This window comes from Hypanus sabinus, chromosome 13 (assembly GCF_030144855.1).
Source record: "Hypanus sabinus isolate sHypSab1 chromosome 13, sHypSab1.hap1, whole genome shotgun sequence".
Lineage (NCBI taxonomy): Eukaryota > Metazoa > Chordata > Chondrichthyes > Myliobatiformes > Dasyatidae > Hypanus > Hypanus sabinus.
In genome coordinates, this window is record NC_082718.1 from 15,655,725 (window position 1) to 15,683,155 (window position 27,431).

General features: G+C 42.4%; 1 protein-coding gene across 10 annotated transcripts in view; it reads left to right on the top strand.

Moving 5' to 3' along the window:
- Positions 1-6,123: 6,123 nt before the first annotated feature.
- The window catches only part of LOC132403654 (plexin-B2-like), a 249,573-nt gene continuing 228,265 nt past the window's right edge, over positions 6,124-27,431 (top strand). For 2 of the 10 annotated variants that reach the window (XM_059987166.1, XM_059987161.1), the window contains exon 1: positions 6,124-6,255. The gene's annotated coding sequence lies outside the window, so the exon portion shown is untranslated. The other 8 variants (XM_059987165.1, XM_059987160.1, XM_059987164.1 and 5 more) reach the window with 5 other exon arrangements.

Genomic DNA, 27,431 nt, shown 5'->3' on the forward strand with positions numbered 1-27,431 from the left:
AATGTTCTATGCTGAAAATAAATATAATTAAATCATCTTCAGAAGGTAACAATTAATTAATTGAATAATCAGCCTACTGTTAAGAAAGTGCTGACCATAGATAATTATTGGATTTTTAGCTCTTGTTTTAGTACATAGAGGCACAATCTGTGTTTAGTAGAAATGCCCAGGGTTTCTCAAGTCCTATAGAAATGTACTTGAATGGAGAAGCTAAACATCCATATTTAGGAGTTGGAGCAGCAACTGGAGTCACTGCAGTGAATTCATGAGGCTGTGGGTTGTGTAGAAAACGTATTTCAGGATTTAATGAATCCACAAACTACTAACTTTTGTAAATATGCAAGCAGAAAGGTATAGATAATGAGTGGGTAAGCAAGTGGAAGTCTCCTCGATTTTCAGCTCTTAATACTGGAGAAAATAATACCACTGCATGTGACAAGGCTGTAAGCGATGGGAGAAAAATGAATGGGAATGTTACAGAAGTAAGAGATTCAATAGCTATGTGGCTAGATAGCTAGCTCTTGTACCACAACAGTTGACTCCTTCATATCATGGTCAAGGACGTCTCTTAGAGGCTGCAGAAAATTCTGATGAGGTGAGAGTAAACAGTTACAATCTATACCTCGATGAGTGACATACTACAGGTATTAACATAAGACAAAGAATAGTATAGCATTGGACAAACTATTCATCCTACAGAGCTGTGCCAATTTTGATGCCAATTTATACTAAACGTCAAACAGCTACTGGGCCCAATCAACACCCCTTACTTCCTGTCTTACCCTGTAATAATTGGCCCTCCCCCAACTTAGTACCTTCCCGCAAGATCCAATTTTACCCTGAGCATAATATCTTAAAACATAATGAGTCGTGGTCACTATTCCAATGAATCAGAGATTAGCTATACTTGTCATATGTACATTGGAAAGCATTGTTTGCATCGAGGATGTAGTGGGGGTTGTCCACAGGTGTTGCCATGTTTCTGGCCCCAATGGAAGTATGCCTACAAGTTACTATCACTAACTTGTGCATCTTTGGGATGTGGGAGGGAACTGAAGCACCCGAATGAAATCCTCATGACTCAGGGGAGAATGTATACTCTCCTTACAGACAAAGGCAGGAACTGAACCCCTGTCTTACAGTTTGAGCTGTAAAATGTTGTTCTACCTGCTCCGCTACCATGCTGGCCTGGATCATTTCCCAAAACTAGCTCCAGTGTGCTTTCTTCTCTAAACAGGCTCTCCCACACACTGTTTAAAATTCCCCATTTGGATGTACTGAAGCAATCCTGCCACATTTAAGCCTCTTGTATGAAGGAAGTTCTAATCAATCATGGGGAAGTTAAAGCCCCTGACTATGACAGCCGTATTGTTTCTGCACCTTTCCATAATCTGTCTACATATTAGACAGAGACTGATCGGTTCTTGCTTGGGCATGGCAGCAAAGGTCATTGGGAGAAGGCGGGCAATGGGGCTGAGGAGGGGAGAAAAAGATCAGCCATGGTTGAATGGCAGAGCAGGCTCGATGGGCCAAATGGCCTAATTCTGCTCCTGTGTCAAATGGTCTTATGGTTTATATCTGTTCCTTCACCTCTCAGTGATGATTTGGGGGCCCATTAGCATCTTTCTTATTTCTGAGCTCCACCCAAATTGTTTCTGTCAATGAGCCCTCCAGTGTGTCATCTCTGGGTGCTCTTGTGAAATTCTCCCTTACCAATAGTGCAACTGCTCCACCTCTTTTATGGTGAACAATGAAACCCAGGGACATTGAACTGTCATTCCTGTCCCTCACAAAACCAGGTCTCTGTAATGGCAATGTTGTAATTCCCATATGCTGATCCAAGTTCCAAATGTTTTCCTCTTTACCTATAATACTCCTGGCATTCAAATAAGCATATATCAGCCTATCAGTCCGACCACCTTTATTAGCCTGTCCCTTGTTGTCCTTCCTTTTGGTCTGAGTTCTCATCTTTGTTGTTTTCAACCCTACCATCTGTTGTACTGCTGTTGTGGTTCCCATCCCCCTGTCACTCTAGTTTAAACCCTTCCAAGTAGCACTGGCACCTCCCACTATTTTATATATATATATAGGCATTTGTTAGTCTCATTTGTTACCTTGGAAAGTTTCCAGGGTGCAGGCCTAGGCAGGGTTGTATGGGAGACCAGCAGTTGCCCGTGCTGCAAGTCTCCCCTCTCCAAGACACCAATGTTGTCCAAGGGAAGGGCAAGGGCTGATACAGCTTGGCACTGGTGTCGTTGCAGAGCAATGTGTGGTTAAGTGCCTTGCTCAAGGATACGACACCCTGCCTTAGCTGAGGCTTGAATTAGTGATCTTCAGATCACTAGACCAACACCTTAACCACTTGGCCACATACCAACACCTCCCACTATTGATTCCCCTCCAATTCAAGTGCAAACCACCTTGTCTGTACAGGGGCTAACTGCCCCAGAAGAAAGCCCAATCATCCAGTAATGTGAAGCCCCCCACCTTGCACCAGCTTCTTAGCCACTTATTGAACTGCTTTATGTAGCCGTTTCTCACCTTGCCAGCAAGCGGCATGGGTGGTAACCCTGAAATTATAACCCTGGAAGTCCAGCTTTTTAATTTTCTACCTAGCTCCTTAAAATGTCTTTGCATGACTTCATCTCTCCTGCTTATCTCATCATCCCTATATAAAGCTCAACTTCCGGATGCTCACCTCCCCTCTTGGAATACCCTGCACCTGTTACAACACATCCTTGACTCGGACACCAGTGAGACAACACACCTGAAGTCTCAGCTGTGGCCACAAAAGCATCTTATCTATGCCCCCAACTATTGAGATTCCTATCATTATCAGTCTCTGAATTCATCCTTCCCCTTTCTGACTAAGTACCAGGCACAGTACCACTAATCTGACTATTCCTTCTGGCCTCTGAAATGTCATCTACCCAGTCCCCCCACAAAGTATCCAAAGGGTGTACCTATGCCTGTGGGAATGGCCACAGGCGGACTGTACACTGTCTACCTGCTCCCTTTAAGAATGTGACCTTGTCAGAAGCTAGGAATTACAGTTAAAAATCAGAACCTCGAAAATAATCATAAAAAATTGCCAGATGGTAGGCTTTAGATTTCTTAGAAATTAGAATTTGTTCTGAGGGAGGTAGGTCTTGTACTAACTGGCAGGACTGCATCTCAGCAAGACTGGAACATACTTTTGTGGGTCCACTGATGGGTTTAAACCACTCTTGGCTGGAAAATGGGAACCCCAGTGAAGGGATAAAAACAAAAAGTTAGATGTGGAAGGTAAGGGTTTGCTGGAATAAATAAGTTGGAAAATGCAAGCAGCTGAGTTTGGCTGTGCTTTATGGTTCATAATTCAAAGCAATGATTCCAGGAAAGAAGATAATAAACCAGGAATACAGGTAGACAAAAAAAATTGATATAAATTCTTATCAGGTTAGGTAGTATCTATGTAAAGATAAAGAGAGAGTTAACACTTGAGATTTAGGACTATTCGTCAAAACACAGATTGATATAGTTTTTTAGTCAATTTTGAAACAGGACTTAAAAATAGATTGGATTGGCCTGTTCACATTTGTAAGGTGTAGAGAGGGAGGGCAGATTTTTTTTTTGAAAAGATGGTATGTTGGTTAAGAAAATGATTGTAGCCATAAAGAATGGTAAGATACAAGAAAGATTAAGTTAATTGATGCTGAAATGAGAGAAATAAAACAAGCATATCCATATCCAAATCCAACCCTGTCTGCAGTTCCTGAGGAGACACTTGATTGCACAGTAGGAGAAAGAGTTCAAAATAAGCAAGCGGGGGGATCTCAAGGGCATGGCTTTGTACATGGAAGATCAGGTCTCATGAATCTGCGGTCAATATAGACTTAAGTAAGGGCTTTGAGGAAGTTCCATAGTAGTCTACAGTAGAAGGCCAGCATGCCAAGGAAAGCCAGGGAGACCAATCTAATTGGATGCATAATTTGCTTGCTGGTTGGAAGCAAGGAGATAATGACATTAGTTGGACTGCACTTAGAGTTTTGTCAATAATTTTGGGCCCCATATCTCAGAAGGGATATGTTGTCATTGGAGAGAGTCCAGAGGAGGTTCACGAGGATAACTCTGGGAATGAAGGGGTTAACATACGAGAAGCATTTGGCAGCTTTGGGTCTGTACTCACTGGAATTCAGAAGAATGCAGGTGGGATCTCATTGAAATCTACCAAATGTTGAAAGGGCTAGATAGGGTGGATGTGGAGAGAATATTTTCCATGATGGGGGTATCCAGAATTAGAGGGCACAGCCTCAAAATTGAGGGGCGACCTTTTAGAACAGAGGTAAGAAGGAATTTTTTTTAGACAGAAAGTAGTGAATCTGTGGAAAGCTCTGCCACAGACTGTAGTGGAGGCCAAGTCTGTGGGTATATTTAAGGCAGAAGTCGATCATTTCCTGATCAGTCAGGGCATCAAAGGACATGGCAAGAAGGCATATATATGGGTTGAGTGGGATCCGGGATCACCCATGATGGAATGGTGGAACAGACTCAATGGGCTGACTGGCCTTAATCTACTCCTATGTCTCATGGTTTTATGGGCTAAACAGAGGATGATGGTGGTAAGTTGTTTCTTGGTTTGGAAACCTGTGCATGGTGTTATTCCCCAGGGCTCTGTGCATGTTGATAGTTAACTGCTTCCTCAATTCCAGGACAAAGGGACAGGTGACAAATGACTCTGTCATTACTTTTCAATTACCTTGACCTGCCCACTGTAAGGCATTCAGGTCTTAGAAGCATTTGACAGGAATTGCTGTTTGCCATCTAAATCAGTACCTTGGATCAGAATTTACAAATCACACTAAAATAGGTGGTATCATTGACAGCGAAGATGGCTATCAGTGTTTACAGCGAGATCATGATCAGCTGGCTAAGTGGGCCAAGGAATGGCAAGTGGAGTTTAATTTGAATCAGTGCAAAGTGTTGCGTTTTGGAAAGACAAATGAGGGTAGGACTTTCACAGTGAATATTAGTGTCCTGGGGAGTGTTGTAGAACAAAAGGAGCTGGAAGTACAAGTACATGGTTCTCTGAAAGCGGTGTCACAGGTAGACAGGGTGATGAAGAATGTTTTTGACATGCTTGTCTACATCATTCAGGGCACTGAATATAGAAGCTAGGACATTATGTTGTAGTTACACCTCGGTGACACCTCATTTAGAATATTGTATTCAGTTCTGATCACCCTACAGTAGGGATGATGTCATTAAACTGGAAGGAATGAAGAGATTTACATGGATGATGCTGTGATTGAGTTACAGAGAAATGTTAAGCAGGTTAAGCTTTTATTAATTGGAGAATAAGGGGTTATCTTATAGAAGTATATACATAGATAGGATGAATTTGCTCTATCTTGTGCCTAGGATTGGAGAATCAGGAGCAAAGGGGAATGGGTTAGAGGTGAGAGATTTAATAGGGACCTGAGGGGGCGACTCATTCACCCAAACAGTAGTTGGTAAATGAATGAGCTGCCAGAGGAAAGGCAGATAAATTAACAGGTACAGTATATGAATAGGAAAGGTTTAGAGAAAAAAAGAGCCAAACATGAGCATAAGGGATTAGTTAGGTGGGAAACTTGGTAGGCATGAATCAGTTGTGTCAGATGCTGTATGACTATTATCTTTCAATTAATTTGAGCTCGCTACTGTAAGTTACCCAGATCTTAGAAGCATATAGGGTAGGGATTGCTGCTGTCTAGTAAACTGTAAGTTTGGAGCAGGCCTGAAGTCTTGATCTTCAAAGTCAGGGATGAAGAACGTGTGGTTGGAGGTCAGAATATAGGCCAGGTATTCTGCTACAACCAGGTATCTGGCAACGTGGGGCAGCTATGCAACAGGAACCGACGGAGCTCGAGTGTTCAAGTAGAGTTGAGGCCTGCCTGCTCCTACTCGGCCAATAATGTTGATAATTAACTGCTTCCTCAATTCAGGGACAAAGGGACAGATGATAAGCACCGGCAATGGCAGCGACGTCCACAGCGCAAATAACCAAGTGTACTCTGACCAGCGCTGCACTGAACGCCCACGCACTCCCAGATTACTCGCGGGGAAAGCCAAACCCCTCCTCCTCAATTTGTAATTCAAACCATTTACTGGATCACCCCTTCATTTCACGTATGAACTTCCATTAATCCTCAGATCCCCCGAAAAACTCACGTCGATTCCGTCTCGGAACCAAAATAACCGACCACATAGTGAAGGGCTCTGGGGAAGATCGGGGTAAGAGAAGAAAAGCCATTTTTATTCTGTCTTTTTTAAAAAAAACCCTGAAAGATAAATTAATTGAAAATAAACACACATTTAGCTGGTTGGAGTGCGAGCCTGTGTGTGTGCGCACTTTAATCCAGTCATTCTCGACGAGACCTACAATCGCAACAAAGCGCCGGCGGGCCAGACGTCAACTTGTGCCAGGGATCGGACTGGAGCGGGTGGCGGGGAAAGCATTCCCACCGCTCGTGTGGCATTTCTACCGCCAGCGTAAAAAGTACCGAGTTTCGCTCGCCTGGCAGCCGTCCTTCAACAACAAAGGGGCTCGCCGGGCAGAGCGCCGCGACCTCGGCTTCTCTGCCCTGGCCGCGAGGCGATGGGAGGCATTCTCCTCCTCATTATTCGCAAGGAATCGGACGATTCCGCTTCCTGTTCCTCGTTGTTACTCAGAGCGGATATGTGCATCGCCCACAGGTGAGTCTTTCCACCCCTCCCTTTCTGTCTATCCCTCTCTCTCTCTCTCTCTCTCCGCTGGATTAAACACCGAGTCATGTGAGTTAGTCACCTTCCTCCAGTCTCTCCAGTTGAGCCACACGCCGATATTAAAGGTAAACTATCTCGGCTTTAGCAAGTAGATCGATTATTTTTTGTTGCTCTGTGTAATTCTTTCTTCCTCACCCCTCCCTCCTTCCCAGGTGGTTTTTATCAAAAGATTAAACGGAAGGAACGCGGAGAAAAGTTAAATGAAGTTGGGGCGCGATCGCGGATTGGGCTTTGAACTTTTAGAGGTTGCAACTTCTCAGGCTGCTGCCTTGTTGCATTGTGCCGAAGGGCTGTCGAGGGAAGCGAGGCTTAGAAAAGCTTGTATTTGCCACAGTTCAATTGGTTTTTGAAGGGATTGCTTAGGGGAGTCGTGGCTTCCGATGAATCCGACTCCTGTCTGCGAGCCCAGCCCTAACAGGAGAGCCGAACAACCGCTCAGTCTTGTTGTCGCGTCCCTCCCTCCTTTGTGTTTGGGTGGGGAAAAAACTGGGCAACTAAGGGACGAATGGCAGCAAACTGAGAACAGAAAGGGAGTTGGTGAGCTCCGGGTGGCTGGTTGCAAGTTTGCACCCGACGTCAGGATGGCCTTTAACCGTTCTTAGCTGGGTGTGTATCGCTAATGTTCGATGGATCTTTTCAATCCCCCCCTCCCAACCCCCAAGTGTTAACATTTCCAGCTGAGGAATGTGTCAAATGTATACGGTACGGCTGGTTGTTATTAGGGAAAATACGTTTGCATCAGCTCTTCGCGGTGTTTATGGTAACGCGAGGTATTCAATAGTTGGGTGTGGTTAGTGATCTTGTTTTTGTTTTTGAGGATTTAGAATCGATTGTTAAAATCTAAAGCTAATTAAATTCTGCACAGCATCCCGACGAGAACTTTTCTGGTATTAACCCTTTGATGGAAGAGCTCTTTCGTACAACATCTATTGAAAAGAAATCCCGTGGTTTTATGCAGCCTTTATTGTTGGAGGCGGCTAGCCTACTCCCAGTGGGAAGCTTGCCTTTTGCTGGCACGAGTGAGGAGATAAATGTTTTTCATATGTTTCTCTGACCACGCAAGGAACTTAGTTTGCGGGTTATGAGCAGGTAATAAAACCCACCGCCCGGAGGGTGATGGAATAGAATCAATCAGGGCTTTGAAAAGGAATCGGACAGGTACAAGGGGGTGTATGTGTTGGAAGAAGACTGAGCGAATTGCTCTCCTAGGAGCTGGCACTGTCTAGATGGGATAAATGACGACTTTTTGTACAAAATAATTCTTGTCGATACTTAAACTTTTTCGTTATTTTTCCCATTGAGCTTTTACGTTGAATTGGTTTTCTTTAGTAATTTTCAACAAGTTCTATCAAGTGTACTGAGGAAGAAAATATCTTGTCACTAGTCAAACAAGCATAACAATTGGTGTGAACTTGTATTCTAGTGGCAGTTTTAGCGAACTTTACATTTGTTTTGAAAACAAATTGATTCATAAGGACCTCTGAAATTTATGTGCCCTTTGTGTGCCTAGCTCTTAACAGATATAAATCACAGTAATCATGACGTATTCGTATTATTTTCGGTCATTTCTAGGTAGAGTGTGATTAGAAGATTGTGTATTGTGAGATTACCAATATAATTTTATTGCAAAACAGTGAATCTTCCAGTAATGAATTAGCTTGTGTCTTGGATGCTGACATTGATGAAGTTACATCCAGTTTGTATCGATAGTGCATGTGTTGCATTGATCTAGCATGCAGTAGAATTCGTGGTATCACCGAATATTGTGTCTTCCAGGAAGAGGCTATGTAGAGGGTCAGACGTGACTATAGGGAGTGAGGGAAATCCCACTGGGAAATCGCTTGGCTACTTGCTGCCCTTGCTTACATGAGTTTGGTCTTAACACAAATCTGGATGTGTCTGGAGAATTGGATAGAAAGAGATAAAGAGAAAATATCTTTCTGTGTGAAAGAGTTGTGAAGCACTCATTTATTTCCTCTGAACTGGATGTTAGAAAATCGAATGCAGAGACTTGAACACCAAAATTCTCATCAGGTATCCCAGTGCAGTGCACTGCTGAGGTGCAACCATTTAGATGATAATCTAAAATTAGACTTTGCCTGATTTATTGAATGAACTTAGATGATCCCGTGGCACTGTTTTGAAAACCATGACTTCTCAGATTATCTTGAACCTTGATTAATATTTATTCAATACCAATATTATTAGAATAACTTATCTGGCCCTTATACCTTTGGTGTCTGTGAGATCCTGTTGTGTAAAAATCAGCTGTTTCCTGTATCCTGACAAACATCACACCTCAAAGGTACTTTATTGGTTTTGAAATGCTTTAGATAACTTGAGATCTGCTACATTAGACAGAACAGCAAGAATTCCCTTCTCTTCCACACAACTTAGTTGTGCAATTGATTTTCAAGAAAACTCTTTTCACTTTCACCTTCTATCCATGCCTGCAGTTTGTATATAAAATAAAGCATTTTGAGATGGTATATTGGGTATTTATTTTAGATTAAACTGGCTTTCAAAACTGAAAAATACCAATTTCTCAGTTTGCAGTTAATTCTTCATTACTCACTCATATATGGCTTGTGGTTCTTTGTGGCATGGTTTTCAATCCTTGAATGTGCTCTTTGTAGCATTTTCCTATCTTGGCTAATTGTTTTAACATATTATTGCTTTTGCTGACACTGCTTCATGTTAGTTGGATCTGTTACGACAGATTTACTCAGACTCCTGGGTCTGTTTTATATTTTCTTTGGGTATTTTGATACCCTCAACAGTGCTTCTTGCATTGCTGGCCCTTGATAACTGTTTCCTGCATATACTGTGTTCTGAGCTTGCAATTTCACAACTCCAACCAGTAAATTTCCATTTTCATTTGTAAACTAGACCAAATTCAATAGAGCTTCTGGATCCATCCAGGTTGTTGTAACTAGAAATGCTTGTGGTTCTAACCATAAGCTGAAACGTTCTTGACATAATCCTCTTTCTTACCCTACCAACACTGCCATCCAAATAATGTGCACATCTGGAATCATCCAGCTATTCGTCATACTCAAGCTTACTGAAACTTTCCTCATTTTAACAAATTATATAAACTTTGCAGTCTACTTTGCTTCTATAGTATCCAAGACATCTTCAAGCAAGCAGTGTCTCAGAAAGGCAGCTTCCATCATCAAGGACCCCCCACCACACAGGACATGCCCTTTTCTCACTGTTACCATCAGGAGGTACAGAAGCCTGAAGGCACACACTCAGTGATTCAGGAACAGCTTCTTCCCCTCTGCCAGTTAAGATATGTAGTGCAAAAAACAGAAGTTCTTAAAAAAGTAATGAGGTAGTGTTCATGGGTTCAATGTTCATTCAGGAATCTAACTATTTTTTATTTATATATATATATATATAATTCAGTTGGAGCAAACATGAGGAAATCTGCAGATGCTGGAAATTCAAACAACACACACAAAATGCTGGTGAAACACAGCAGACCAGGCAGCATCTATAGGAAGAAGCGCTGTCGACGTTTCGGGCCGAGTCCCTTCGTCAGGACTATTCAGTCAGGTCCGAAACATCGACAGTGCTTCTTCCTATAGATGCTGCCTAGCTTGCTGTGTTCCACCAGCATTTTGTGTGTGTTGCTTTAATTCAGTTGTTTGTTTATTCATTGTATATTGCATTGTACTACTGCTGCAAAGTTAACAAATTTCATGACATATGCAGGTTATATTAAACCTGATTCGGATTCCAACTGACCAGTTAGTACTTTATGTTCTGCTTGAAATTAATTTTGCTGAATTTATTAGAATGCATCTCTTACTCACTGCCCTGTGCACATCCTTGCACACACACCACCCCCTCAGGCATTTCAAAGGAAGCTAGCTTTCATACAAAAGTTTGCTCATTATTTTATTTGAAATACAGATTTAGCATGTTGTTTCTGCTGTACTTTATAATTCAGTAGCTGTTAGGGAGATATGTCTGAAACTGTTTTGAACGTGCGCAGATATCAGTTTACTAGTTCATTCTTGAACAATTGCTTTGTAAAATTCCACTGACTCCATGCCCTCTGCTAAGATGCTGTTTCAATTTCTCATGAGACATGTTGGTTTGGTAATTTTATTTTTATTTGGCTTCCTTTTAGAAATATAAATACCCTTGTCTGAGATCCCCCCCCCCTGCCTTCTGCTCACCCAACACATTGACCGGGCATCTTCATTTTGGTAAATTCAGTGACTCTGTGTTTTGCAAAATCTTTCATTTCCTATACATTGTTAGTTATTATTTATTAACAATTTGAACTTGTGGGTGCTTTTTTGGACATACCAAGTCTTGAAGAAGTCAAGCATTTACTTTTCCTAGCTCATGACATTTTAAACTGTTTTGGGCATCTAGGATTTGTACTTAGTTGATTAAAATAACTTGTCTTTTTTATTTTCCACTTTTCCTGTATTGAACTTGGTGGCTAGCAGCCTGCCTCTTGATATCTTATTGCCAAACATAATCAGAGTCTGATTTTAATGGTTTGTCAATCTATTATCACATAGTAAATTGTAAGTGGGGCCTTCCCTCGCCTGTGCAGATATCAAAATTATTTTGATTGCTGTATGACAATTCATGACAACTCTCTTTTTGCTCTAGTTTGGAATTAGATGTAATAAAGGAGTAGAAAAATGACCTCATTTTTATTTGTTTTGTGCAAGAATGCCTGGTTTGCCCTTGATAAGTTCCTGTGATGGTGTTCTTGAGGTCTGCATCTGTACATTTGTGGAGTTTGTGTGATGACTGTTCAGTCTGGGGTGGGGGGGGGGGAGTCATGTGTAAGGTGCTCTGCCACATTGTAAGAACAAAAGTTCACTTTTAAAAATTTAATTTTATTTGATGTTGTCAAGTTTTAAGAATCAGCTTTGGACCAGTAGTTCACACTAGTAATAACAATTATAACTCAGTGATATACATTATTTATTTTCATTGGTCTCCTAAGTTGGTATAATTTGCTTTAGCTGTATAAAGTATGTTGCTTTGCTAAATGGAAATGACTAAGTTTTATTGTAAACATTTTTGTTCTAATAGATGGATTGAAATGTCACTAATTTTATTTAACATATCAAATCCGCTAGGTCTCAATCTATTATATGGAAGTTGGTGTTGGGGGAGCAACAGGGGAATAGGAGATGAATGAATATCTGTGGTCAGGGATGATGGTAGAGGGTGCTTCATCTTAGACCAGATAAGATTTAAAAAAATGATTGAGAATACCGAGCAAGTGAGACAGGCTGGAAATCAGATTGTAGAAATCTGAAACAGATATAGTTCAGACAACAAGTATAGAAAGAGGAACAGATAATGTTTCAAGGTTTAGATTATTCTGCCTGTTTTCTTCTGTATGGCATGGTACAGCCTATCACGATGCGTGGTTTGATGATCTTCTCTTAGTCTTTTCTGCAAATGTAGCTCAAGTCAGAAAAAGCATTCCCGTTCTACTTTTGGGGAAGTTGGCCACTTTATTTTTAACTGATCTACACATGAATACTTATAGTGGTTGAAACTATGTGGTAAGTTGGATTAGTATTGATGTCTCTTCCCTCCCTCTTCACGTTCATAAATACAGATCTATTTCTGTTGATTCCCAGCAGTGATAGTAATGTCACTTTCAGTACCATACAAAACAACCATGTTGTGTAGAATTTCATTTTTGCATGTGTGCAACGTTGGGGTCAAGAAGAAAGACCAAATTTCAAAGCTGCTGTATCTTCATGAAGCTTTACATACTTAATATCCAGGACATCTTCAAGGAGCAATGTCTCAAAAAGTCACTGTCCATCATTAAAGACCCCCATCACTGGGGACATGCCCTCTTCTCGTTACTAACATCAGGAAGGAGGTACAGAAACCTGAAGGTATGCACTCAATGATTCAGGAACAGCTTCTTCCCCACTGCCATCTGATTCCTAAGTACCACAAACCCACAAACACTTTTTAAAGTTTCTATTTTTGTACTAATTTACTTCAACATATATACACACTTCCTGTAATGTACAGTTTTTTTTCTTTTGTCATGTATCGCATTATACTGCTGTTGCAAAGTTAACAGATTTCACAACATGTACTAGTGATATTAAACCTGATTCTGATTTTCATGTGTGCAATAAACTTGGTCTATTTCTGGTCAATGTTTCAATGTTGTGCAGATTTCTTGTGTAAGTTTGATGGCTCATTAGTACCAGTCAATAACTTCTTTTAATGATTACACATAAATCCATTCTTGCGAGATGTTGAAGCCATTGACATCACAAACCATGCAAAGAAAAGTGATAGTTTAATTTTGGTTGTAGCTTGATGGTGTGCAGGAGCTAGGTGGTGATAGCAATCTATTAGAGGCTTGGGGGTTTAGGGGAACTGTGAATAGGAGCCTGTAAGTTGAGAGCTGTCAGGATAGTGTTGGTGGTGGGTTGTGGTTGGTGAGAGAGGAGAGGGGGCCCTGTGGACTAGGAGGCTTAAAGTAAGTAAATTCAAGGATGCCAGAGCCGGGTTGCTTAGGGAGGCTTCCTTTTACTTTACTGCAAAAAAACGTGATTATATTAAACATCTGTTGCATTTTGTCATGATGGGTGTACATCAGTAATACATGTTTTAGTGTGATCTGAAAATGAGCTATTGGTTTGAGCACAATTTGCAGCTGGAAATACATGATGTGCTTCCAGGATGTGCAAGGTGCTTCAGGAATAATCATAATCATATTTTGTTTCCAGAAAACAAATCTGTATGTTTAGTAACTGAGGAAGGAAAAATGGTGCCATGTGCCCCCTACTGCAGCATGGTGTTCTCAGAACCAGATTTTACATGTATAATTTGGAGACAAATTGAGAAATATTTTAGTTTTGCACACACGGATCATGTGTCTGGACCAAAAGCTCTCAAGACTATATTGGTGTTGTACCCTGTATGGAAGATCAAGGGATATAGGGATATAATAATTTCATTATGTATTGCACTGTGCTGCTGCAAAATAACAAATTTCATGATATGTCAGTGATAACAAAGCTTATTGTGATTCTGAAAGTTGAAGCAGCTGCTGCTTTTTGTGAGGAAATCCAGAATTAACTGGGCAGGATTCAGCTTGGTGTGATGTTTAGAGAAGTAATTGACATCTGATAAGTTCTTCTGCTTATAATACAGTCAAGGCTGGGGATCAATTGAAAATTTCACTTATAGTACAAGTTCTTTGACTTACAAAGCCAAGATGACTAAGTTACTAATCAAAATGGGTGCGTTAAAATGACTGAAGAGATTAGTCCTGACGAAGGGCCTTGGCCTGAAACGTCGACAGTGCTTCTCCCTGTAGATGCTGCCTGGCCTGCTGCGTTCCACCAGCATTTTGTGTGTGTTGCTTGTATTTCCAGCATCTGCAGATTTCCTTGTGTTTGAAGAGATTGGATGTCGTTTTCCTGTTCCTAAGATGGATAAATATATATTTTAACTTTGAAATACAGTGACAAGTATTAGATGTTTCTCAGCTCCTTTTGAACTAAGAGAAAGAGGATCTCACTGAGATAAATGATATTAAATTTGAGTATTTTTACCAATTCTGAGGAGTTACTTTTCTCCTGGGGAAACAAATGTTCAATGCTGTTTGGATTTCTATGCAACTTGATAACATTTTGAAAATGCTGAGAAGAATGGTATCAACCTATATCTTGTCAGTTCTCTTGCAGCTGCATTAGCGGGAAAACTGTTCTGAAATGTATTTATTGGGCATGCTGGAAATTCCCAGTGTTGCATTGAATTGTTCTATGATCTTGGCAAATTTACTTGCAAACATTCTGTCACCACGTGAGGAGTCAGTGCAGTGATGATGTCTCCCCACATGATTTCGAAAACTTTTCAGGTAAATTGCCAAGATCAGAGACCAACTCAACCCAACCATCAGCCACCTGAGCTACCTGTTTTCTGAATCATTTCCAGTTCCCAGCATATTAATTGACCATTTGATATGGCATCAGAAATTTGACATGAGTTAGAATAGCTCTGTAATGTACAACTTCCTTGTAGCAATACTGTTGATAGGTTTACAGGTTATGCAGTGGATTCTGGTTATTGGGGACACATTGGGACCAATTAAACTGCTGCCCCAATTACCTGAAGCTTTGTAGAAATAGTTGAAAAGGTATGTAAAAGACAAGCTGCTGTTTAACTGAGTAACAAATTGTGTATTTAAATGAAAAGCAATAGATTAGAACATTATCAATACTATTTATAGTACTATAAAACTGTAAAAGTTTTATAAAAGTTCAAAGGTTCATAGCTTGTATCCATATACAACTCTGAAATTTGTATTTCTCCAGACAGCCACGAATCAAAGAACATGAAAGTCATTCAGAGAGAAACATCCCCTGTACCTCCGCTGTACAAAAAAGAACAGCATCCCAATCATCAAATTTGCCACCCCCTGCACAAAATAGAACAGGAACTTGTACCCCCTGCACAAAAATCTGACAGAACATCTACCCCCTCGCACAATGAAATGGAAAAGGAATGGGCAATTAAAAAAAAACACAATGTAAAAACCATGAGTCTGAAACGGTTCACAGTCCATATACACAACAGTCCAATCCAAACGCAGAGCCACGATATCATGACACTCATCGAAAGGGAGGGACACCACATGAAGCAGAGAGTCGTGCCTGCCTGCCACACCAAACCACACAGCTAAAGGTCGTTTACAGACTCCTCCTCCTGCAGCGATCAAAAGGCAGGCAGTGCTGAACAGTTCCTAACAGTTATCAATGGGGAGTTTATCCAGTGTACACTACTGTGTTCTTTTGATTGACTATATGAGAGCAAGATCAGAGCAGACACCTAGTGTAGATAATGGACTGACCTCCTACAAACCTTTCAACAAATGCATCCTCCAAATCTTATTTTCATTGTAATGTTCAAGATTGTTGATACTTCCAAATTCTTTGTAGTTCCTAACTTGTTGAAGCAGTGAAATGATTTCATTTTCACTCCCGACTGTTTCTGGTGTCTCCAGGCTTGAATAGTTGAATACGCAGTGAGTAAAGCAGTTATGAATTGTCTTACCGCTTATTTCTCACCAACTATTAGTAACCGAGTCTGTTTAGCAATGGTCTTCTGCCAATTTAGCGGCATAGTGTCCCAAATGTACAATGGGAATCCCAGCTATTTTCTCCATTAGTGTTTGTTCTTCAAGAGTTAGCCCAAATAAGTGGGTGTTCCTATTAACTGATGGGCCTTTTGACTGGATTCCCCTGTATTTTACAACTGATCTATCAGGTTATGTCACAGTAACCTTCAAATCAAATGTGAATTGCTGAGTTGCTGTAGGTTTGAGAGTAAAACTGAAAATCATTTTGTGAATAAGATGTAGGAAGAACAGAATTCGGGAGAGTAGTATATCTCCCCATATTCTCTTTCTATCTTTGGTGCAAATGACAGAAGGAAGTATAAATTGATGGGTGATTGCAATGTTGAGTTGGGTCCAAAAAGAAACGTTCTGCTGGGTGTAGTCTTTCATTGAGTCTATTATGGTTCTTAGATTTACTGAGTGTGCCCATGAGAAAACCGAGTGTCAGTGTTATATATGGTGAGGTATATGTATCCCTGGATAATAAATTTGTTTTGAACTTTGAAAAGTAGAGATGGGAAGATCTGATTAAGAGCATTATGAGGTTGACATTTTGATCAGTTTTGATTTTTTTTGGAAGGGAAATGTTTGTAATTTGTAAAATATTCTTTAGCAATTAAAACCTGATGGATTAGATTTCACAATAGTAATAGCTGTCTTGCAGTGTACAACGTTTAACTGGAAGTAATTAATGTTTATGATGTTAGTAACGTGGAATGGCTAAAATTTTATGTGGTAAGTTTAATTTGGTCATAGTATAGCAGCTTCAGGTTATTTAAATGTTTTTTGGTAGTGAACCAGGTAAGGAGGATGCTCTCTTCACAAAGCTTGATTTTATTGAGACCCTGTGGTCTGCAAACTCCTAATGCTCCATTTAGCTGCTCATATCTGTGGCTGGAAACAGTGCGATATCTCCCTGGTACTACAGCCTCATGGTTGTTTTGACAGTAAATGTTAGGGGCTGTTTTGTTTTTTTAAGTGCATAATTGTAGATATGATAAAGTAAAATTATTAGAAGCATGTGGCATACTAGAGTCTAGTTGTTAGCAGTGCCCTTTTTGTGCTTTGGCTTTTTAAAGGCTATCTAATTTTTTAGTAATCTGATTTGTAATGAGCCAGTGAATCATGTTTCTTTATGTTGATGTATTATTACAAATTTTAAATTTCAAAAATGCCCATTTATATTGTTCTTAGGAAATGACACATGATTGGGTGGTTAGAACTGAATTCTTTTGAATCTTATCAGTTTTCTGCAGCTTTAACACATATTGGACCTTTTATATATTTTTAAAAAAAACAGACTCCTCAATTGACAGTGGGCGCTCTGCCTCTTCAGAACTTCAGGGACTCTTTTGCCTCTTCAGGCCAATGAGGCAAAAACATCCCACGTCCTTTTACAGTTCGGAATGGGTGAATTAAAAGAAATTTAAAAGGCTCTTGTCCTCTTAGTAAATGCTGAAGTTAATTGTATTTCATATTTTTTGCCTCATGTAGATTTATGAATATTCATGAGTTCCATTTAATATCAGAGACATATATACAACATACATCTTGAAATTCTTTTCCTTCGCAGCCATCCACGAAAACAGAAAAGTGCCCCAAAGAATGAATGACAGTTAAAATGTTGGAACCCCAAAGCCCTCCCCCCCCCCCATGCACAAGCAGCGGCACAGCAATGGCCTTTCCCACCCCCATGGCTAAGAATTTAGGGAATAATTCAACATGTCATGTTCCTGTTGAAGTTGACTTTTAGAGTCACGGATTCATTGTAGGCTTGTAGACCTCTTTAAGATGGTGGACAACCGCTGACCCGGTACTTATCCCTGCAGCATAGGTCTCCAGAGAGGCCATCTTCTACTACAACTCTGTCTTCTCCTGCGAAGCCAATGCTGAATCCAATTTACTACTTTGTAGGCAATGTCCACTCCCCTTCCCAAACATCAGCAACCTTCTTGGTGACCTGGGAAAAAAAAGCGGTGTAAGCTGGTGGTGGAGGTAGATACTCCTACTACGTCAGAGAAGCATTTGGAGGAAGATGTAAAATACCACAATATAGTAATCTGCAGACCTTTTACTGGAGTATGAGATCAGTTTGTAGAGATACTTACCAGTCAGCACTGATGTGATCGGTTAAAGGACCTGTTTCTGTTCGCTGAGACTGACTTTTTATGTTAAAACTACCACTTAATGTTACATGTGCATCAGCATAACAATTTGAATAGATTGGGTAAATGTGATCTACCATGCACAAAGCCATGTTGTCTATCTCTAATCAGGCCCTGACTATCCAAACATTGAAGGATTAACTGGCTTCTAAATTTGGGTAGTTGGTTGAACTTTACTGATGTGTGTGTTTACATTGTCTGCATCACTTAATGCGAAAGAAGAAATTAGCGGCTAAATTATTGTGCAAAAATGTCCCTACGGAAATAGTTAATTTTAGTGGTGGAAACTGGAATAGCGTTTTCATCGGAGTGTTTATGTTGGTAGCAACTCATTGGAACTTGAGCAGAACTTTGGACTTGATTTTTATCTTCCCTGTTTATTCAATGATTTGGGGATATGAGTTTTTTCTCCTCTGTCAAATTCCGATTTGAATTTTGTATTCCAAAGAGTGATGCAGTTTAATGAGAAATAAGGCAGGAGATCCTAGGAGAACACTGCACCAAAGTTGGTGTCCGATGATGTTGTCCCATATACTTAATTAAGCTGGATATTACTGAATGTAAGGAGATAGAGATCACCGGAACATAGCAGAAATAGCTAATGGGTTGTTTAAAAGTCAGGAGTTGTTGTTTTGATCTTGTGATGTCTTTCTAACTGTTTTGATTGATTCTTTGTTGCATCCATATCGTGGAGTTGATCTCAGTGTAACCCAGATGCTGGAATGTAAACCGGTGCGCCATGCTTGAAATTTATTCAGTTGATACTTGGTATTTTGCCCTTCACAGACATTTTGTGATACAGTTCATTTTTGTATGTTAAATTGTGTGAAAAGCTTGTGATCTGGAGTCCAATTTAATGTAGCTCTCTCATTTCTCCATTTCGCGATAGTGCTCTGTAACATTGCCTTCAGAATTTAAAGTCTAATGGTAGAATCAGTGTTCAACCTTTTCCATTTTGTATGCACAATGTGCACTTGTTATCATTGAGAAATCAAGGGAGAGCTGTTCATTTAAATGAAAAGCACAAAGGGAGAGGGAGGCAGTAGCTTCCATCAGGAGTTAAGTGAATGCAGCACCAGAACACTGGTAATTGGTCAACACTTGGTATAGTTGCCGCCATTATCCAGTAATGACTCATAATCATTGGGATTCTCGAGCCTCACATCCAGCTACTCATGGCCGCACTGCTTGCGAGGCACTCTGTCCCCACCAAGCTTTGCGGTCACTCATTGTAGCAGAAATGCCAATGGAGGGCAGGGGTTTGTGATAGGTTCCCAGCTCACAACCCAAATAGATTTTTCTCCCCCAAGTTTGGGGAGCATGTACTGTACCCATGAGTGTATGCAGTACAGGGCTGAGAGCCCTATCATCAATCTGCAGGGTGCTTCTGTAAATCTCATTCCCAGGTCACTTTCTTATTCTTTACAAACTGTTGGTTAGGTCGTAGCTGGTGTATCATATATGTTCTTGGTGCCATTACCAGAGAAAGGATATAATTGTGTGGATAAGGTGCAGAGGGAACTTACTGGGGTGTTGTCTGGATCAGAGTATTTAACTTGTAAGGTGAGATTGGAGAGGCCCTGTTTGCTTTCATTGAAGCAGACACTGAAAGAGGACCAGAGAGAGGTGTACAAAATTATAAACTTGTGGGGTGGTGGGTAGTTAACAAAGAATTTTTTTCTTGATGGCAGAGATCAAAGGGTTCAGGTTTGAAATAAGGTGTAAGAAATTTACAGGAATCTGAGGAGGAAAATTCTTTTCACCCAGAAGTTGATTGAAGTTGTGTAAGATGATGGTGGGAGGCAAAAACTCTCTCTATATTAGAGAAGCATTTGGAGGAAGATCTGAATCGCCACCGTATAGTGAACTACAGGCCTTCTATTGGAATATGAGATTCGATGATAGTCAGCACAAACATAGTGGGTCAAAGGCCTGTTTCTGTTCTCTGAGACTGACTGTTTTAATGCTAAGACCGCCACTTAATGTTATATGTGCATCACCATAACAATTTGAATATTGATCTTTCTTGTAGAAATGTTGGTGGAAAAGTGTTGGCAACATTTATTGCTGTGCATTCCATGCTTTAAGAACGGTATGTGGGGGGAGAAACCAAGTAAATTGTACAGAATAATTAAAGGCCATTATGCTGGAACTTGTTGGGAAATGTTGGCATTGTGCCTTAACAGTTCCACTCCTGGGTCCGATCAAGTTCGGGAATCTCCAGCTTTAGCTATCTCATGTCTGCATTTCATTGTTGAACTCCATAGTTTGGTTCCAAGTACTGGAATCTGCTCACTGAACCAGTGACAACAAAGAACTGGTATGAGAAAAATGAGTCTGTTTGCTTCAGTGGAGAGGAATATTTGCAATGGACAAGGTTAATTATTAAATCATATTACATACAGCCAAAGGGCAATTAGAAGTTACATTTTCTTGAGTTTGTGTGTTTATATTTAGTTTTATTTATTGTTCAAATATTTAAATTAGTTATTATTTTATTTAGTACCTGAATAATAGACATAACATTTATGACAGGTTGACTGTTTAACTCTGCTTGGGTTCATGACTTAGCCAGCTGTCAAGTGTTTTCAGGTAGGGCATGTTCCAGCCCACCGGCGTGACTGTATTATATCAATTGAAGTTCTGCTGCTAAGAGCCTTGGCATTTAACATTGGGGCAGCTTAAAGGAGTTACAAGTGCTGATAGATTGCTACAGCATCGCCTCTGGTACATTATCAAAAAGCATCTAAGCCAGAAAACATTTTCTGTTTGGAAAACAGAACACTGGAAGAACTCAGTGGGCCAACCATCACCTGTGGAAGCAAAAGGTATAAGTCATTGTTTAGGCTCCTGACCTTGAATCAGCACTGAGGGTGAAGAGGAAAGGTTCCTGCTACAGTATGCTATAAGGGAGGGGTAGAATAGAGGCTGGTAGCTAGGAGAAAGATCAGGACATGACTGTAGATTTGGCTCTTTCCATACTTGATAATTGCAGATCAGCAGTTCCAACTAAAATCTGTGCCGTCTGTGACTTGGAAGAAATGGTGGGCAATTAATTGTGTAATTATCAAGTGCCACTGAGTTCCACTTTTTATCTTTGAGAACTACTCACTGCTCTGGAGTCATCCTGGAGTACAAAGTATTCTCGGTGACTCCTTAAAGCCTCCTTTTGTGCCAAGTGAAGGCAAGGCCGGAGGAAGGAACAGGACTGCATGAGATGTCACTACTTGGTAGCCTTTTCAGCGTTTTCCCTTTTGAAAATCCTCTTATCTTGAACTTAACAATCGTATTCTGTCCTATATTACAATTAAACCCAACTCTGTTGCTACATGCAGTTGCAAACTGTTCTGTCCTATTGGGTACTTTCCAAACAAAAAAGGCCTTTCTATCATGTAAATAACTACCCCATCCCAAGGCCTTGAAAATGCTGTCATCTCTCCAAATCAATGTTGATCTTTCTTGTGAATTAAATCTAACATCATTATAACACTGCAGTAATCCCAATCAATCATAACAAACATTTTATAGCGGTTGTGAACGTGGCATTCATTATTTTCTAGACCTTTTGACATGGTTGACCACCTCATCCAATTCCAAAGCTTATTTTTGTTGTCCAATTGGTTCCACTCTGCAGCCAGATAATCTTGATTAATTACCCTCTTTCTATCATGGCATTAATGCAACTGATCTCTCAGGGTTTCCCTGGTCGCCATTTCCTCTGTCTCCATGTTTTCCTTATTTCTATCTACTGCCCCTTAGCAATATCATCTAAAGAAGATCATGATATTCGACCCATATGTACATGAATTTCCTTGTCATAACCATTTAACACTTGACTTTCCCTGTACTGAGGAAAGAAGGTTGGGGAAGACACCTGAAATGGAATAAGAGAAATGAAGGGTTTTTGGGAGGGTCAGCAAGATGGATTCAAGCAGTCTGAAGTTTCAAAGTGTGGTCATTGTTAAACTGAGAGCTAGTATTGTTCAATGAGCATAAGTGTGATGGAGATAAGAATGGCAGCAGAGTTTGTAAGTGTTCTTATTGTTGAGAATGGGCAATGAAAGGCTAAATACTGGAATACTAATCTTAGCTTGAGTACAAGCACAGAAAAGTGGTTCAGAATCACGTTTAATATTACTGGCATATGTCGTGAAATTTGTTGACTTTGCAGCAGCAGTACAATGCACTTTATGATAATAAAAGGGAAAGAAAACTGAATTACATACTGTTAATGTTAAATAAGTAGTGCAAAAATAGAAATTAAAAAGTAGTGAGGTCGTGTTCATGGGTTCAATGTCCATTCAGAAATTGGATGGTAGAGGGGAAGAAGCTGTTTCTGAATTGTTGAGTGTGTGCCTTCAGGTTTCTGTATCTCCTTCCTGATGGTAGCAATGAGAAGAGGGCATGACCTGGGTGACAGAGGACTTAATGATGGATGCTGCCTTTTTGAGACATCGCTGCTTGAAGATGTCTTGGAAGCTTGTGCTCCTGATGGAGCTGACTATGTTTACAACTCTCTGCAGCTCACCCCCATCATACCAGGATGGTGATGCAGCCAGCTAGAATGCCCAATGTACATTGGTGGAAATTTTCGAGTGTTTTTGGTGACATAGCAAATCTTCTCAAACTCCTAAGGAAGTATAGCCATTGTTGTGCCTTCTTTGTAGCTGCATCAATATATTGGGTCCAGGATAGATCTTCAGAGATATTGACACCTAGGAACTTGAAATTGTTCACTCTTTCCACTTCTGCTCCCTCTGAGGGCTAGTGAGTCGGTCTTAGATGAGCTTCACACTAGTCTGGCAATGAGGCAGGAGCAGGACAAGGAAAGAAAGTGGAAATAGTGATGCTAGCAGACAGATTCAGCTGATTTAATGTCCATAGGGAAATATAAGGAGATAGAATTTGACATCACACTTAACACAAATGGAGATGGTGGTGGTTGGTTATGTTCATTCATTCAAACTCAGGGTATCACGTGCAGGAGTTCCTCAGAGGAGTGTCTTGGGCCCAAAAAGCTTTAACTTAATCGATATCTGAAGTGGATGCATTCCCCGATGACTAGGTAATGTTAAATTCCACTCACAACTGAACAAGTGAAGCAATGCATGCTTGCATGCCGTGAGACTGACATAACCTTCAGGCATGGGCTGGTAATTAGAAATGGTTTACGCCACAAGAGAGTCAGGTAATGACCATTTCCAACAAGAGACTGTTTAACCTCTTTGATATTCAATAACAGCATTATTGCCAGGATCCCTTTGCAAAGGGGGTTAATTTTGACCAGAAATTCAAATTGACTAGTCATATCAGTCTTGTGATTATGAGAGTAAGAAAGCAGCTGGGTTTCTACTGGTGAGTGATTTGTCTTCTGATGCTCAAGTCTTTCCATCATTTGCAAGCCAAGCCAGGAACGTAATGGACTATTCTGCACCTGTGTGGATGAGTACAGCTGTAGGAACACACACACAACTCAGCACCATGCAGGACAAGCCAGTCTGCCTGAATGGCATGTTTCGGTAATACTCATCCTCTATATCACTGATACACAGTGTGTGTGAAATACGAAATACAATAGAGCGATATACCTACCACAATATCACCTTCCACACACACAGTCTCTTATCAAGAAGCTCAAGGGATTTGGGTGCATGGCAACTTTATGCTATCTGATCTGGAAATATTGTTGGCCCTTCATTGTTGTTGGGTTTAAATCCTGAAACATCCGTCCAACAACGTTGTGGAAGTAGCAAAGCACACCACAGAAATTAGCTGTTTCCATGCTGACTTTCTGTATGACACCAAGAAGGACTTCAGTTCAAGGGGATGGATGCTTAGCACTGGCTTCCTGAGGTCAACAGAGGATGGGCAATTAATTCTGGTCTAATTCCCCAAAGTGACAACAAAGGAATGTAAAATGTAGATACATGTAGTCCAGGTGATTATGTGACAATGATTGGATAAGCAACATAGATGTAGATGGAAATGGTAGGGTGCCTAAATTCCATTAAAAGCTGCAAGGGGAATCATGCAGACTAGGTTTAATCAATGCCATTTATGAAATTGTTTGGTTGACCTACAAGTTTGGATTGTCTTTGTTAGAAACAATTTGGTTAATTACTAGGAATGAAGTGATTTTGCTCTTGTGACTGTGATGGATATTTTAAAGAAAGCTTTATGATTACTACCAAGTGTTTTATTACATTTTGCTTGTATTTTCTATCCTAATATTAGGAATTGTCAGTCGATATGCTTCTTGTTCAGCTTTCATATCTAACATGCGTTTCCCCTTTATCTCTCCAGACTTGCTCTAATTTCACAGCAAAATCAAGCTGTGTTTTGGAATTGCCTATTTAAAGTACCAGTCATATACAAATTGGTTCACTTCACTGAATTTAACACCATTTTGAACCTTGCAACGAGAGCTTCCTACATTATTCCAATTGGTAGATGAAAATTTTACACTTTTCATATTTTTTAAATTCTGTTTTCTTTCTGCCTGTTTTCCTCAGAGCTTTTCCTGTTTCTTCTGAAGGTAGGTGTAGAACATGAGATGTGCTTCACAGTCAGAAAAGTGTAACCTGATCAAAGGACAGTAGAATTTCAAAATAATGGAAAACAGGAAGAGGAGTCAAGATAGAAAATAGTCATGTTTGCATGATGTGACATCTAATAAATAATTTACTTCGTGCTGTCTAGAAATAAAAATTCCTGTGAGCTCTGATGTTTCCTCGCAAAAGGAGTGTTCCTCCATGTGTACAGGGAAGAGGATAAAGGCAGTAATCCCTGACCAGATTGTTGTTCAAATGTTGACAATGTACAATTCCAGGTGTTTTTGATCCCCATCAGAGAACTTCATGCGCTGATAAATAATGCCATATGGTATATTTTATTTGCATATGAATTTAAATTCCATTGTGTAAGTTTGATGCATGATCTACCTTGTGTGAAGAAAAATAGATTTTAATGTCGAAGGAGGAGATCTGTTGTGACCAATTAGAATTCTATTTCAGATACAGATTTATTTACCACTTGTAATTGAAAAATGCAGTGTCTTTTGCATTAACAACCCCCCCCCCCCCCCCCCCCCCCGGATGTGCTGGGGCAGCCCGCAAGTGCCTCAACGCATTCCAGCACCAGCATACCATGGCCACAATATTCAGCAGAACAACGCTGTCAGCAGCAACAAAACCACGAGCAAAATAACCCCCTTTCCCATCACCCCACCCATTCATACTCACGGAGAGGCCTCTAACAACACCAGGACAGGCTGCCTTCAGGCTTCCGGTCCCTGGCCCCAGACTCTCGGGCTCAGACATGGAGCCTCCGGTCCCTGGCCCAGACTCTCGGGCTCAGAGACATGGAGCCTCCGGTCCCTGGCCCCAGACTCTTGGGCTCAGAGACATGGAGCCTCCGGTCCCTGGCCCAGACTTGCAGACTCAGAGACATGGAGCCTCCAGTCCCTGGCCCCAGACTTGCAGACTCAGAGACATGGAGCCTCCGGTCCCTGGCCCAGACTCTCGGGCTTAGAGACATGGAGCCTCCGGTCCCTGGCCCCAGACTCTCGGGCTCAGAGACATGGAGCCTCCGGTCCCTGGCCCCAGACTCTCGGGCTCAGAGACATGGAGCCTCCGGTCCCTGGCCCAGACTCTCGGGCTCAGAGACATGGAGCCTCCGGTCCCTGGCCCCAGACTCTCGGGCTCAGAGACATGGAGCCTCCGGTCCCTGGCCCAGACTCTTGGGCTCAGAGACATGGAGCCTCCGGTCCCTGGCCCAGACTCTCGGGCTCAGAGACATGGAGCCTCCGGTCCCTGGCCCAGACTCTCGGGCTCAGAGACATGGAGCCTCCGGTCCCTGGCCCAGACTCTCGGGCTCAGAGACATGGAGCCTCCGGTCCCTGGCCCAGACTCTCGGGCTCAGAGACATGGAGCCTCCGGTCCCTGGCCCAGACTCTCGGGCTCAGAGACATGGAGCCTCCGGTCCCTGGCCCAGACTCTCGGGCTCAGAGACATGGAGCCTCCGGTCCCTGGCCCAGACTCTCGGGCTCAGAGACATGGAGCCTCCGGTCCCTGGCCCAGACTCTCGGGCTCAGAGACATGGAGCCTCCGGTCCCTGGCCCAGACTCTCGGGCTCAGAGACATGGAGCCTCCGGTCCCTGGCCCAGACTCTCGGGCTCAGAGACATGGAGCCTCCGGTCCCTGGCCCCAGACTCTCGGGCTCAGAGACATGGAGCCTCCGGTCCCTGGCCCAGACTCTCGGGCTCAGAGACATGGAGCCTCCGGTCCCTGGCCCAGACTCTCGGGCTCAGAGACATGGAGCCTCCGGTCCCTGGCCCAGACTCTCGGGCTCAGAGACATGGAGCCTCCGGTCCCTGGCCCAGACTCTCGGGCTCAGAGACATGGAGCCTCCGGTCCCTGGCCCAGACTCTCGGGCTCAGAGACATGGAGCCTCCGGTCCCTGGCCCAGACTCTCGGGCTCAGAGACATGGAGCCTCCGGTCCCTGGCCCAGACTCTCGGGCTCAGAGACATGGAGCCTCCGGTCCCTGGCCCAGACTCTCGGGCTCAGAGACATGGAGCCTCCGGTCCCTGGCCCAGACTCTCGGGCTCAGAGACATGGAGCCTCCGGTCCCTGGCCCCAGACTCTCGGGCTCAGAGACATGGAGCCTCCGGTCCCTGGCCCAGACTCTCGGGCTCAGAGACATGGAGCCTCCGGTCCCTGGCCCAGACTCTTGGGCTCAGAGACATGGAGCCTCCGGTCCCTGGCCCCAGACTCTCGGGCTCAGAGACATGGAGCCTCCGGTCCCTGGCCCAGACTCTCGGGCTCAGAGACATGGAGCCTCCGGTCCCTGGCCCAGACTCTTGGGCTCAGAGACATGGAGCCTCCGGTCCCTGGCCCCAGACTCTCGGGCTCAGAGACATGGAGCCTCCGGTCCCTGGCCCAGACTCTTGGGCTTAGAGACATGGAGCCTCCGGTCCCTGGCCCCAGACTCTCGGGCTCAGAGACATGGAGCCTCCGGTCCCTGGCCCAGACTCTCGGGCTCAGAGACATGGAGCCTCCGGTCCCTGGCCCAGACTCTTGGGCTCAGAGACATGGAGCCTCCGGTCCCTGGCCCAGATTCTTGGGCTCAGAGACATGGAGCCTCCGGTCCCTGGCCCAGACTCTTGGGCTCAGAGACATGGAGCCTCCGGTCCCTGGCCCAGACTCTCGGGCTCAGAGACATGGAGCCTCCGGTCCCTGGCCCAGACTCTCGGGCTCAGAGACATGGAGCCTCCGGTCCCTGGCCCAGACTCTCGGGCTCAGAGACATGGAGCCTCCGGTCCCTGGCCCCAGACTT